This window comes from Phocoena sinus, chromosome 1, assembly GCF_008692025.1.
Source record: "Phocoena sinus isolate mPhoSin1 chromosome 1, mPhoSin1.pri, whole genome shotgun sequence".
Lineage (NCBI taxonomy): Eukaryota > Metazoa > Chordata > Mammalia > Artiodactyla > Phocoenidae > Phocoena > Phocoena sinus.
In genome coordinates this window covers 115,390,292-115,403,965 of record NC_045763.1, presented here as the reverse complement: position 1 = coordinate 115,403,965, position 13,674 = coordinate 115,390,292, and the positions used below count along the sequence as shown (strand labels likewise).

General features: G+C 44.9%; 1 long non-coding RNA gene across 1 annotated transcript; it reads right to left on the bottom strand.

Annotated features, from left to right (window-relative positions):
- Positions 1-11,943: 11,943 nt before the first annotated feature.
- Positions 11,944-12,607, bottom strand: LOC116748913. Its single transcript, XR_004348442.1, has 3 exons — positions 12,470-12,607; positions 12,262-12,353; positions 11,944-12,001 (listed from the first exon to the last, which is right to left on the bottom strand). It is a non-coding gene; the product is annotated as an uncharacterized LOC116748913 (long non-coding RNA).
- Between the last annotated feature and the right edge of the window lie 1,067 nt (positions 12,608-13,674).

Genomic DNA, 13,674 nt, shown 5'->3' with positions numbered 1-13,674 from the left:
GAGTTTTGGGAAGGGCCCACAAATTTGCATTTTCAACAACTGCCCCAGATCAAGGGTTGGCAAACTATAGCCACTGGTAAATCCAGCCCAGTGTCTGATATTATAAATAAAGTTTTATTGGAACACAGCCACGTCCATTCTTTGACATGTTGTATTCGGCTGCTTTCTCCCCATAATGGCAAAGTTGCATAGTTGTGACAGAGACCACCTGTCATATTTACCATCTGATCTTTTACCCTTTGCTTACCCCTGCCCTAGGTGACTCTACTGACACAGCTAGTCCATGTATAACTTTATAGGGTTATTATGAGGATTAGATGAGTTAATGTAAAGCCTTAGGAGCTATGCCTGGAAATATATACCTGCTCAATAAATGTTAGGTATGGTTTTCTTTTCATCTGCTAGTGGTGTAAATTACATTAATAAATTTCCTAATTATACTATCCTTGCATCCCTATAATAAACCCAACTCGATCATGAGGTATTGTGTGATTATATTTGCTAATATTTAATTTAGGAATTTTAAATTCTCTGTTTGTGACTGTCATTGACCCATGGATTTGTGTGTTTTGTCTTGTTTTGGTTTTGGTATTCTTGTCTGACGCGAGTATTATAGTTAAACTATACTTTCAGAATGACCTCAGAAATATTTTGCCTTTTTAAACTCTGGAACAGTGTATATAACACAGGAGTTTTTTTCTTTGGCCATTTGGTAGCACTCACCCCTAAAACCATATACACTTCATGACCTTTGTAAGGACAGATCTTTGGCCACGTTTCTAATTTCTTCTAAGACTGTGGGTGTATTCAGGTTTGCCGTCACTTCCTAATAGGATTTTGATCATTTACACTTTCCTAGAAAAACATTATTTCACTTACATTTTCAAATATATTGACATGCAGTTGTACACAATGTTTTCTTATAATTTTTAATTTCTTCTCATCTGTAGTTATGCCCGATTCTCATTCTTAGTGACATTTACTTATAGCTTTAATTTTTTAGTCAGACATCAATATTTTTTTTGATTGGCCTTTTTTTAATCAACTTTGATTTTGCTGATCAAATCTTTTTTATTGTTATCTATGCACATAAGTCAGGGATATGTTTGACGGCAATTAGCATTAAACTTGATTTTTAAAGGCTTAAGCAAATGGGAATTTATTTTTCTCACATAACCAGAAGTCAAGAGATAGCTTTTGCTGGCACCCATCCATCTGTTCCACACTGTCTCCTGGGGAGGAGGCTCACTCTATATTCCTACTCTGCCATCCTTGGCACATGGGCTTCTGTCCTCATGCTTGTTGCCTTTTGGTCCAAGATAGCTGCTGCTCCAGACATCATTCTAGCATAAAAAGCAAAAGAGAGAAAGACAGGAGAAAAAAATCTTTCTTCCTTTCCTCTCACACAGCAGATTTCCCCTAAGTCACTGGTCAGAACCAATGCAACTGTAAGAAAGACTGAAATTGAGAATTTAGCTTTCTAGATCCTTCAAGAGACGAAGTCAAGGACAGTGAAGGAAGTGGGATTGAGCATATAGTGAGCTACCTACCAGATTGGACACCTGGCCTCTAACATCTGTATTTACCTATATTATATCCTGTCCTCTAGTCCTTTTAGGTCCATCTGCTGTAGTAAACTCATCTATTGTAGTAATGGTGAATTTGATTTATACATTTCCAAACCATGTTGTTAGGTACATAGTAATCTAAAATATCTCTGTTTGACCTGCTTAATGTTTTTTATCTCAAATTTTATTTAGTCTGTAGTGACTATTGCCACACCTGCAATCATTTTGTTGACATTTTCCACATCTACTGTTTTTCTTCTCTTTCTTTTTAATCTTTCTGTTTCATTAGGTAATGTAAATAGCATACATCTGGTTTTACCTAATCTGGGTCTTGGCTTTTTAATAGGGGGATATAACGCATTCAAATGCATTTTAATTTTTTACATGTATGGACCTACTCCAGACATCCTATTTAATGTTTTTTATCATCTTTTTCTCTTTTTTTTTTTGCCTTTTGTTTAATTAATACAGTTTTCTTTGATCCAAACTTCTCTAGTAGTTAGGAAATTATACAACATTGTACTTTTTTTTTTTTTTTTTTTTTTTTTTTTTTTGCGGTACGCGGGCCTCTCACTGTTGTGGCCTCTCCCATTGTGGAGCACAGGCTCCGGACGCGCAGGCTCAGCGGCCATGGCTCATGGGCCCAGCGGCTCCGCGGCATGTGGGATCTTCCAGGACCGGGACATGAACCCGTGTCCCCTGCATCGGCAGGCGGACTCTCAACCACTGCGCCACCAGGGAAGCCCCAACATTGTACTTTTATCCCACTGATGACTAAACTTACATTTTTACTTCAGCATTTAAAGAATCAGTATGTTTTTATTCCTTGAACAAAACAAGAACGTTATCATGTTTTTACACTGTATTCTCAATGCCTCGCATGTTTTATTTATTATATATACAATAATATATGGTGATCATATATATTATCATGTATACATATAATTATATAATTATCATATACATCATGATAATTTAGTTATCTAGACTTAACTGAGCATGGAAGGGACTCAACCATCTGGCTGTGGGCTGGGAATCAGAACCTCAGTCCAGGGAGAGTAGGTTCCTTCCCCAGGCCTATAGTTAGAAACCTACACAGATGCATCACATAGGTGAGAGAGGTGATATACTTGGATGAGTTTCTAACCCTGAAACTCAGTTCCTCTTCTGTCCCCTCTCACCCCAGAGCACATTCCCCACCCCAGGATCCAGATTCATTCATCATCTAACACATCAGGCTGCTGCAACGTCAGTCTAGAGTGAGGGACCCCAGGAAACACAGGGAACCTGACAGTGAGCTGGCTGAGCCAGGGCCTCCCCAGGGAGCTGGAGCAGAGAGGGACACTGGGGCCAGCCCCCAGCTCCCGGAAGCTGAGCCTAAGCCTGCCCCTCGGCTACTTCAACAGCCGCCTCACCTGTGTGGTCAGCAGCCCTGCGGATGAGAAGAAAGCAGCCTTACACCTGGAGGACATCTGTCCATGGAAGGGTGATTGCCATTGCTAGGAAGGTGATGAAAATGGGCCAGCAGAGACCAGGGGAGGGCAAGGCTGGGAGGACTTGGGGAAAATGGGGGGATTGAGGGACATTTTAAGGCAGTTTATGTGATGCAAACAAAAAGTCCCCACCTCAGTGAATGGCCATAGTCTCATTGTAGTCTTCAAACCTGCAAGTCCAGAAGTTGGATCAATATATGGAGACTAATGCATCACCCAGAACATAAATGTGGGACTGGCTTGTGTGCACCCCCTTTCCCAGCATCAAGGAGCCTGGGAGGCTGAATTACACATAAGAATCCAAGCAGCGGGGGCTTCCCTGGTGGCACAGTGATTGAGAGTCCGCCTGCCGATGCAGGGGACACAGGTTCGTGCCACGGCCCGGGAAGATCCCACCTGCAGCGGAGCGGCTGCGCGCGTGAGCCATGGCCGCTGAGCCTGCGCGTCCGGAGCCTGTGCTCCGCAGCAGGAGAGACCACAACAGTGAGAGGCCCGCGTACCGCAAAAAAACAAAAACAAAAACAAGAATCCAAGCAGGGGAGGAGAAGGATTTGAGGAGTAAGGACTGAGGAGCTCAGGGCACCCTGGCCCCAGCCCTGGAACCCTCCCGTGCCCCAGACTCTGGCTCCAACCCTGGATGGACGGCACTTGCATAGCACGTTCAGGCAGATAGATGCCCGTTTTTTGCTGCACACCAGACTTGCCCATTCAAAGGATGGCTACTACCTCTGAGTACATAAACCACAGTTCAGCCCTCCTCTGAGCAGTGTGAGCACCTGTGGTCACTACACCCAGTTACCACCCTTCCCCCATCAGCCTAGAGCATCACCTCAGCTACATAAAAGGACTGTACTGGGTAGGTTACGGGGGTGGGAACCCTTATGAAAGAACTTCAGGCCCTGGGTCATAAAATACCAAATCCCCTACTATCCTGAGGGCTACAGAGCAGGAACAACTGATGTTAAAAAAGAGGTGCAATTACCAGTTCAGCTGCCCCATCCCACCAATGCCTTCCTGACCTCTGCTCACTCAGGTGGGGCTCTCATCTGAACAATCTCTTTCTTCTCATTTCTTCACTCACTCAGCATTCAACCCTCACACTGAGTGCCTACTAGGTGCTGGTGATGGGGGAAAGGCTCAGTGAAAAATAAGATAAGCCCCTGCCCTCAAGGAACTTACTGCAGCGGGGGCTTCACCACACACTGGCTGTGTGACCCTGCACAACTTACTCAATTTTTGTAGCTTTTCCATAATATGGATAATAATTGTATCTACTTCATAGGGCTGTTGTGATAATGAAAAGAAATAATCTACATAGAGCTATCAACACAGTACATGACACATAATATGTCAGTATTTGAAATAGCTCAAAGAAGGGGAGGAGTAAATTTCTAAACATAAAAGCAGATGTTAAATGTTAAAGTTGGAGCAAATACAAAATATATGGTTTGGGTATGAAAGAAAGAAGGAAGAGAGGGAGGGAGAAAGGATGGAAGGAAGAAAAATGTTAAGTAACTGCTGCCCGAGTTGAGAAAGGCATCACAGATAAGGGAACACTTGAGATGGGCCTTGAAGGATGAATAGGAGTTTTCTTGTGGAGTAGTGGAAAAGACATCCCAAACAGAGAAAAGGACATACCCTGAGGTCTGGTGACCCCAGAGTTTTTTATCCCTTCCTCCTCTTAGAATGTATTTTTCTTCTGGGAGTCTGAGAAGAGAAAAGAGGCAGGCTGAGGGGATGAGCAATGGCACACGCAGCTAATGGGAGCCTCTGAGGTTCCTATGCAGAAATGAGACAGAAAAACCTGGTGAAGAAACATTAAAGTAACAGCGGCTAGTGTGTAGAGAGAATAGAAAGGAGGAAACCTGTCAGGGTTGCATCAAGGATGTACACTTGGGATACAGGCAGATCTGACACTAGCCTTTGACTCCAGGTTCTCTTCAGAGCAAATGGCTTTGGAGAGGCATCCTTCTTGTGGTTCTGACGGTGAGCCTAGCGGCTGGAGTGTGGATCTGGATGAGAAAGAAGATGCAGACTGGGAGAGGCAGGTGCTGGGTAGACCCTGAGGGGAGCCCTGGGATGGGGGTGGATCTGGGGGAAAGGAGTAGATGGAGACCCCAGGGAAGGTGGCAGGGCAATGATCAGATAGAGGCTCACTGACCTCTCTTGTGAATCATTCCTGGTAGAAGCCTGGGGTAGAGCAATGCTGGAGGTGGGAGCTGTATGCATGCCCAGAAAGGAAGGATGGAGGAACGCAGGGACAGGACAGGGGTCTGGGACCTGATGCTATGAACCAGAAAGCAATGGCTGCTCTCACCCAAGGGCTGATGAGGGGTCACCTCGAGTTCCATCCATTCTCATTAGCATCTGCTATATACAGGTGGGTCCACTCTCCTGCCAGTGGTGCCAGGCTCAGCAACTACTCCCCAGGCCCTTCTCACAGTGGAATCCGCTAACCTTCAGACTGGTGTGGCCAACAGCCATGACCCTCCCTATGAAGAGATCAGCTTCCTGAGACACCCTAAGGTGGGTCTAAGGGAATCAAATTAGGGTCAACTGATATGTGCTCAGAGACAGTGAGTCCTGGGAAGTCCAGAGTATTCTGCTTCCCATCAAGTTCTAGGTCCAGTCCTTGCTTTGGACAATATGGTTGCTGTGCCTGGGTGCCCACAACATTCTGGGAGCTGAGGGGCAAAGGGAGGAAACCACTGATGGGGAACATATCCCACTCATACATCCACAGCCTCATCAGATCCTTGCTACCACCCAAGGAGGAGGGATGGCAAAGCGAAAGAAGCAAAAGTGTAAATGGCCAGGTGTCTGGTAGACCCTGTCATCTATACAAGACCCCAGGAAATAAAAAGTAGGGCACACTAGCAGGGCCTGGATATAGGGCAAACCCAAGAATCTGAGAAGCATCAGGAAAGGCCCGTTTCCTCCTCTCTCCTTCCGGAAGTCTCTCTCCCTCCTACCTGCCTGAGATCCTGCCATTAATACCACCTCTTTGCGTAAAGGCTTTGATACCTCTGCTGATGAGATGTCCCTGGGAGAGCATCTCATATGGCTATTTGCCCTTAGTTGGAAATTGGTGCTATGGTCACAGATGGAATGATCTCACCGGGGGGAAGACCAGGAGACAGGGCTCGCAGGTGGAGGGGAGGACACCTAAGGGACTTCCCAGAAGCAATGGTTCTCAAATGGAGCTCGCATCGGGAACACCTGAAGGGCTTGGTAAGATAAAGTTTGCTGGGCCCACTCTCGGAGTTTTTGATTCAGTGGGTCTAAGGCAGACCTGAGAACTTGCATTTCTAACAAGTTCCCAAGTGATGTTGATATTCCTGGTCCCACCCGTTGACAACTACTGGGCTAAAATGGTGAGCAGAGAAGAAGCAAGTAGAGCTGCTGTCAGGATGCCCATGAGTAGCCAGTGGCCAGGTCCTCTCCTCTCTCGTCCTTGACTTCCCTCAAGAGGGGACAATGCTAGATCATTGCTCCACAAAACATCAGGATCCAGTCCAGTCCCAGCAGGTTATAGTGGGGGAAAGTGAGACACAGAGAGAACACTTGGACTTATCAGAGAACCATGGCAAGCACAAGACAGGATAGGGGTGTCCTCATTCCCAGCCTAGTGTTCCCTGCACTGTCCCCAACTGCCTCAGTGCCTGCCACACTGTGACTTCCCATGTCAGGCCCTCTCAGTTATGTCCCTATCTAACCTGGGCATCAGGGGGACTCAGGAAATAGCTCATTGTTACCCAAACCCTAATACCCCTACCAGAGACGCACAGGAGGGGAGCGATATGTGGCTTTGGGATAGAGAAACAGATCAGGCAACGTCTGACCCAGACACGCGACATCTGACCCAGATACACAACCTTGTCCTGAAGCCCCCGCCACACCAGTCCCTGCCCTTGGGGAGCTCTCCGTCTGATGGAGAAAATAAATTCCCTACAAGGAGACAGGGAGTTAAGTGCAGAAATGGATGTGAGGCCCAGCTCTGACACAGATTTTTTTTTAATTGAAGTATAGTTGATTTACAATGTTGTGTTAGTTTCTGTTATACAGCCAAGTGATTCAGTTATAGATAGATATATAGATATGGATGATATAGATATAGATATATAGATATAGACAGAGACAGTGATAGATAGAGATAGTGATAGATTCTTTTTCCGATTCTTTTCCATTATGGTTTATTACAGGATATTGAATATAGTCCCCTGTGCTATACAGTAGGACCTTGTTGTTTATCTATTCTATATATAGTAGTTTGTATCTGTTAATCCCAAATGCCTAATTTATCCCTCCCCCACCCCCTTTTCCCTTTGGTAGCCATCAATTTGTTTTCTATGTCTGTGAGTCTGTTTCTATTTCGTAAAATAAGTTTGTGACACAGACTTCTTGATCAACCCTAGAAAATCACTTTCCTCCCTGTGCCTCAGTTTCTTCTTTCATGAAATGAGGATTACAATAATAATAACTTACATTTATCTGATGCTTTTCAGTTTTTCAAAGCACTTTTACAATGAGAGCAGTCAAGGTGATTTACAAATTTGTCCATCAAATATTTGTTGAGTGTCTACTGTGTTCCCTGAATTGTTCTGATCTGGGCTACAGAAGTCTACAAAACAAGAAGAGTCCTTGGCCTCACAGAATATACATTCTAGATTGAGGGAGGAGAGAATGACGAATCAATAAGCAAACTATGAAGCGCTAGACGATGGTAAGTGTTATGAGAAAATAAAGCAGAAAGGAGAGATGCGTGGGTAGGGTGCAGTTTTAATTAAGGCTGTCAGGGGAAACCTCACAAAGAAGAGAGACCCTGAAAGAGATGAGGGAGGGGCTTCCCTGGTGGCGCAGTGGTTGAGAGTCCGCCTGCCGGTGCAGGGGACACGGGTTCGTGCCCCGGAGTGGCTGGGCCCGTGAGCCATGGCCGCTGAGCCTGTGCATCCGGATCCTGTGCTCCGCAATGGGAGAGGCCACAACAGTGAGAGGCCCGCGTACCGCAAAAAAAAAAAAAAAAAGAGATGAGGGAATGAGCAAAGTGGAAGTCTTGGAGTGGGGAGAGAGAGGTAGCATCTTGGGTAGAAGACAGAGCAGTGCAAAGTTTCTGCAGTGTTCAAGAGACAGGTCTGTGCTGAAGCTATATTTTGGGGAGTTATCAGTTTTGAGAGCCAGAACTACCTAGTTGAGGACAAGAAGCTCATGAAGAGATGTAGCATGACTGACCCATCTGCCTAATGCTTAGAAATTGACCAAGACCACTCCTAAACTCTGCTTGAATTGTAGAAAGACAGGGAGAAGGGCAGCTGCCATTCACATAGCCCGGAGTGTACTTTGGCCATCCACACTGTCTACGAGAAGATCCGGAGAAGTCCAGAGCCTCAGGGGGACGTCTAGACCACGATGACACTGGAGCATGGAGGGGCCTTGGCAAGATCTGCCCCACCCCACCCTTTTCCCCTGGGTCCCCACAGATCCCTCATTAAGGTGGAGCTGGGGCTAAAGCCTAGGTCTTTCTGACCAATTTCACCGAGACCCCAGAGCAGCACGAGCTGTTCCCCTGGGTTCTCCATCAAAATTTTCTCACATCACAGATGGTGGGTGGTGACTCTGCTACTCAAATAACCAAATACGAGAAGCAAACCCTTCAGCCTTCGGCCACACTTCTGACCTGTGAGCCACTTGACCCCATCAGGGAATACTCATGGCCAGGCAGGGCCTGCACAGGGGTGGCTGGGGGAGAGAGATGATTCCTTGGAACGGGGTGGGTCCTGGGGGCCCTGAGAAGGATGGGCCTTGGGTGGAGGACCTTCAGGATTTCACAGCCCAGCTCGCTACACGTGAATAGAGGGAAGAATGGCCCTTGACTGTGGAAAAAAGAGACCTGCAGATACAAGATTCAGGACCAGCCGTGTTGTAGAGGAGAGGGGTGGAAAGGGAAGGAAATATTTTTTTGAGCTCTGTCACCTACTAGGCTTAATTCTAAGCACATGAAATGTACTATCTAGGTTCTCAAAATTCAATTAATTCACAGGCTTTTTATTTTTATTCAATAATGCATGCCTGCAGTACAAAAGTCAAAAAGCATGTCTTGTTGAAAATGATAATGCTTCATAATTTTGCTGCTATTAAAATAGGGTCTTAGGGTTTCCCTGGTGGCACAGCGGTTGAGAGTCTGCCTGCCGATGCAGGGGACACGGGTTCGTGCCCCGGTCCTGGAAGATCCCACACACCGCGGAGCAGCTGGGCCCGTGAGTCGTGGCCGCTGAGCCTGCACGTCCGGAGCCCATGCTCCGCAACGGGAGAGGCCACAACAGCGAGAGGCCCGCATACCACAAAAAGAAAAAAAATTAGGGTCTTGTTCCCAGTGAGTATTCTAACTCGTTGATGAAAATAATACATGCAAAATGTATATTAAGCCACATTACTAAATTTCTCTACTGTTTGGAACAGTTTTTCATTTGATCCCTTTGAATTTGGGGGTAAATAAAAATGTTAACAACAAGTGATTATAATTTTTGCTTTCTTCTTTCCAGTTTTTATGCTTTATTCCTTTCTCTTATCTAATTGAATTGGCTAATACTTCCAAAACCATGTTAAATAATGATGATAAAGAATATCCTTGTATTGTTCCTAACTTTAATGTAAATGCTCCCAGTGTTTCTCCATTAAGCATGATGTTCTTTTTTTGGTTAAGGCATATGGTTGTATCATGTTTAGAAAGTATGGGGCTTCCCTGGTGGCGCAGTGGTTGAGAGTCCGCCTGCCGATACAGAGGACACGGGTTCGTGCCCCGGTCCTGGAAGATCCCACATGCCGCGGAGCGGCTGGGCCGGTGAGCCACGGCCGCTGAGCCTGCGTGCCCAGAGCCTGTGCTACGCAACGGCAGAGACCACAGCAGTGAGAGGCCCACGTACTGCAAAAAACAAAAAAAGAAAGAAAAAAGAGTTTTACCAAGAGTAAAATGGTCAATTTTATTGTTTCCTTTTTAACATCTGTGAACATAGCATATGTTTTTCTTTTTTATCTACTAATAATACATTAATAGATGTCTTAATATGGAACTATTCTTCCATTATTTGGATAAATCTCAGTTGGTATATTATTCTTTAAATGTACTACTGTTTGATAATATTTTTACTTGGGATTTTTGCATCATTATTTATAAATGAAATTCTGTACTTTTTTTTATGCTTTACTTCGTCAGTTTGGTATTTGTGTTATGCTTATCAGAGATCCCTTTTATTTTCATTTCTTGTAATAATTCAATTAAAATTCACTTTATAGTAAAAAAAAAAGATTCCTTTTAAGAAAATAATTCTCATTACTGAATGTTGATTTAATTTTTATTATGTTACTTAAAGATGTATAAACATGAAACTTTGTATTAATGTCTGGTGCTTATAGCTTTCATATTATAAACAAAAAGTGTACATAAAGTAAATAAATACAAAGCAACAAAATAATAAAGCAATGATTATTCAAACATATTCAAACATGCAACTTTAATGTAATGTGATGAATGTTTTTGTTTTGCTGAAACTAAACCATTGGTGTTGGTACTAAGAGAAAAAACTGCAGGCTCACATCAGGCTCTGTATTTTATTTAGTTTTTTTAACTTCAATACAAGAATGCTAGTTGACATACATTTATTGTACCAATATTTGATTAAACTCTTTGTTTACCAGAACCTCATCTTAACCAAAACTCTGCCAGGTGACAATTGATAGATCTGTAGAATTGCTTTATTCACCTGAAAAAAAATTAACATGACAACATTATCAAAGTCTTCATTCAACACATATCTATCTACTTGCCACTGGAATCCTAGAACAAGAACGTTCTTCATTGGGTATTTGCACCCGTAGTGGGTGTTTACAACATTACTGCTAATGAACTTTTTTTTTTTTTTTTTTTGCAGTAAGTGGGCCTCTCACTGTTGTGGCCTCTCCCGCTGCGGAGCACAGGCTCCGGACGCGCAGGCTCAGCGGCCATGGCTCACGGGCCCAGCCGCTCCGCGGCATGTGGGATCTTCCCGGACCGGGGCACGAACCCACGTCCCCTGCATCGGCAGGCGGACTCTCAACCACTGCGCCACCAGGGAAGCCCGCTAATGAATTTTTATAAGTTGGTGCCACAAAGATAGAATCCCATACCTCAGCTTACAAGTCAGATACGCCCCTGACAGCTACAGGGCAGGAATTTTTTAATGTGACAAGCCTTTTCGAGAGGTGCTAAGGGGCAGAAGGGATGCCAATTTAGTGAATGTTCAAGTCATCAAAATTATCAAATCTATCCATTTACCAGAAACTTCTTTTTTTAAAACTATGTGTAAAACTTAAAGCAATTCATATTGGAAAAATGGTTTAACAGATTTCAAAGATTTCTGTCATTTTGGTTGACAGGTTTCATTATTTCTTCCTAAGAGCACCTAAAGCAATGTTTCATGTCTCTCTACCCAGCTCTCTGCTGGAGACAGAAAGAGAAGTCAGTTCACAAGATGGCCTGAGAGGGGAGACTGGGAGGCAGAGAGATGAAGAGACTGACAGGCAGAGGGAGAGGGCCTGAGGCCAGGGAGGCAGTCTGAAGCCAGGTCCCTGGGGTCTTTGTTCCCCAAAGTCCTCACAGGTTCTGGTAATCCATCTGACTCAAAGCACTGTAAAATTTATCAATAATTTTACTTTATTTTATTTTTAAGTAAATTTATTTATTTTTTAGCTGTGTTGCTGCACACGGGCTTTCTCTATTTGCGGGGAGCAGGGCTACTCTTCACTGTGGTGCACGGGCTTCTCATTGCGCTGGCTCCTCTTGTTGCGGAGCATGGGCTCTAGGCACGCGGGCTTCAGTAGTTGTGGCTCGCAGGCTCAGTAGTTGTGGTGCTTATCTGCTCCGTGGCATGTGGGATCTTCCTGGACCAGGGCTCGAACCCGTGTCCCCTGCATTGGCAGGAGGATTCTTAACCACTGCACTACGTGGGAAGTCCAGATTTTATCAATAATTGGCAGAAATAAATATTTTATAAATTTATCAAATTCAGCAAATTGGTTGTTCAATGGACTTCTCTGTAAACTGTCTTTTAGCAAACTGGTTTTAGCTGAATTAGCTTTGGGTGAATGTACGTGAGCCTTACAGTTTAATGGGTAAGAAATTAGGCTTTGGGGCCCAGCTGCCCGTGTCAAACCCTCAGTCCACTTACCGGCTGCAAACTCTTGAGCAGGGCCTTGACCTCCCAGTGCTTCCATCTCCTCAGCTGTAAGGGTGCAGTAGTCAGGGTCTTCCTTCGCAGAGCTGTCGGCAGAGTCACTGAGTTAACACACTCACAGCACTCAGAGCGGTGCCGGCATCAAAGGCACAGGTTATTATTGTCACTCTGCCCTGTCCTGCCTGATGGCCGGTCCTCCCACCTGTCTCCTCCACATAAACCATGCACCAGGTGGTCCCCATCAGGACGATGCTCTGTGCCGTTATCTGGTCCCCCTGTGAAGATGCTGTAACACAAAAGGAAACGCAGCCCTGAAAATGCCTTTGTTATAGGTGGGCACCTGTAGGATCCAAATATGCACATAATGAACTACCAGATTATTAACTGTCAGATTATTATTGAAATGAAAGCATGAAATGTAAACATTCTAACAGAGCACCTGCAGGACCCCGAGACTACAAAGCACACCAGTTTGAGAAACACCATTCCAGGAGCAATGGACCCAGATGGGAAAGGCAGCAGACAAAGGGGCAGGAGGGGTGAGGGGACGTAAAGCTCATGAACCACACGATGCCACACCACATGGCGGGCCCAGTCAGAAGGGGTGGAGGGGAAGGAAGTGGAATCCCACAGGGGGCTCCTCGTGGAACAGGAAGACCCCACTCAGAGGAGGCTGTTTCTCTGTGGCTTTCACAGGCCTGGGGCAGGCGGAGCAGACAGGGCTCTCCAGCTCCCATTGCCCAGAGCCCAGGCTCTCTTCCCAGCCTCCCCAGGCAGCTGTGAGGCCAAGCAAAGGATACAAGGCATGACACCTAGTTCTCTAATTCATGTGCTCGGACTTCAGGGTCCTGACAGAAAGCAAAGTCAAAAGGAATCCAGATACACAGGTTTGCTGAGCCAACTAGCAGAACAAATAGAAAGACTCCAATCAAAGATGAAAAAAGCAGGAAAAAAAAAAAAAACCCTAACATGAGACCTACACCAATATTTGATCCTCCAAAACAAAGGAAAGAAACAGCAGTTTGCAAAAGACTGATGAAATCAGAGGTGAAAGGAAATATCAGAATATGAAGGGGCTTGGAGGATGGAGCAGCAAATAAAATAATTGAGGAGAAAATTAATTCTTTGGCAGAACTTAAAATACAAAGAACAGAATCAACACTACAGGAAACTCCATCAGTGATGGGAAACACGACGAGAAAATAACACAGAAGACAAGAGGGAAGCAATTAGAGCAAAATGGACTGACAATGGGGACCAAACATGTAGATAACTAGTTCCGCAAAGAAGACACAGAAGGGACAGAGAAATACAATACTGTGGTCAAAGAGCATGCACTTCCTCCCCCAGAGCCTCCCCTCTTCTTACTAACAGCCCTAACGGGCTCTGCTGTCAAGACGAGATACC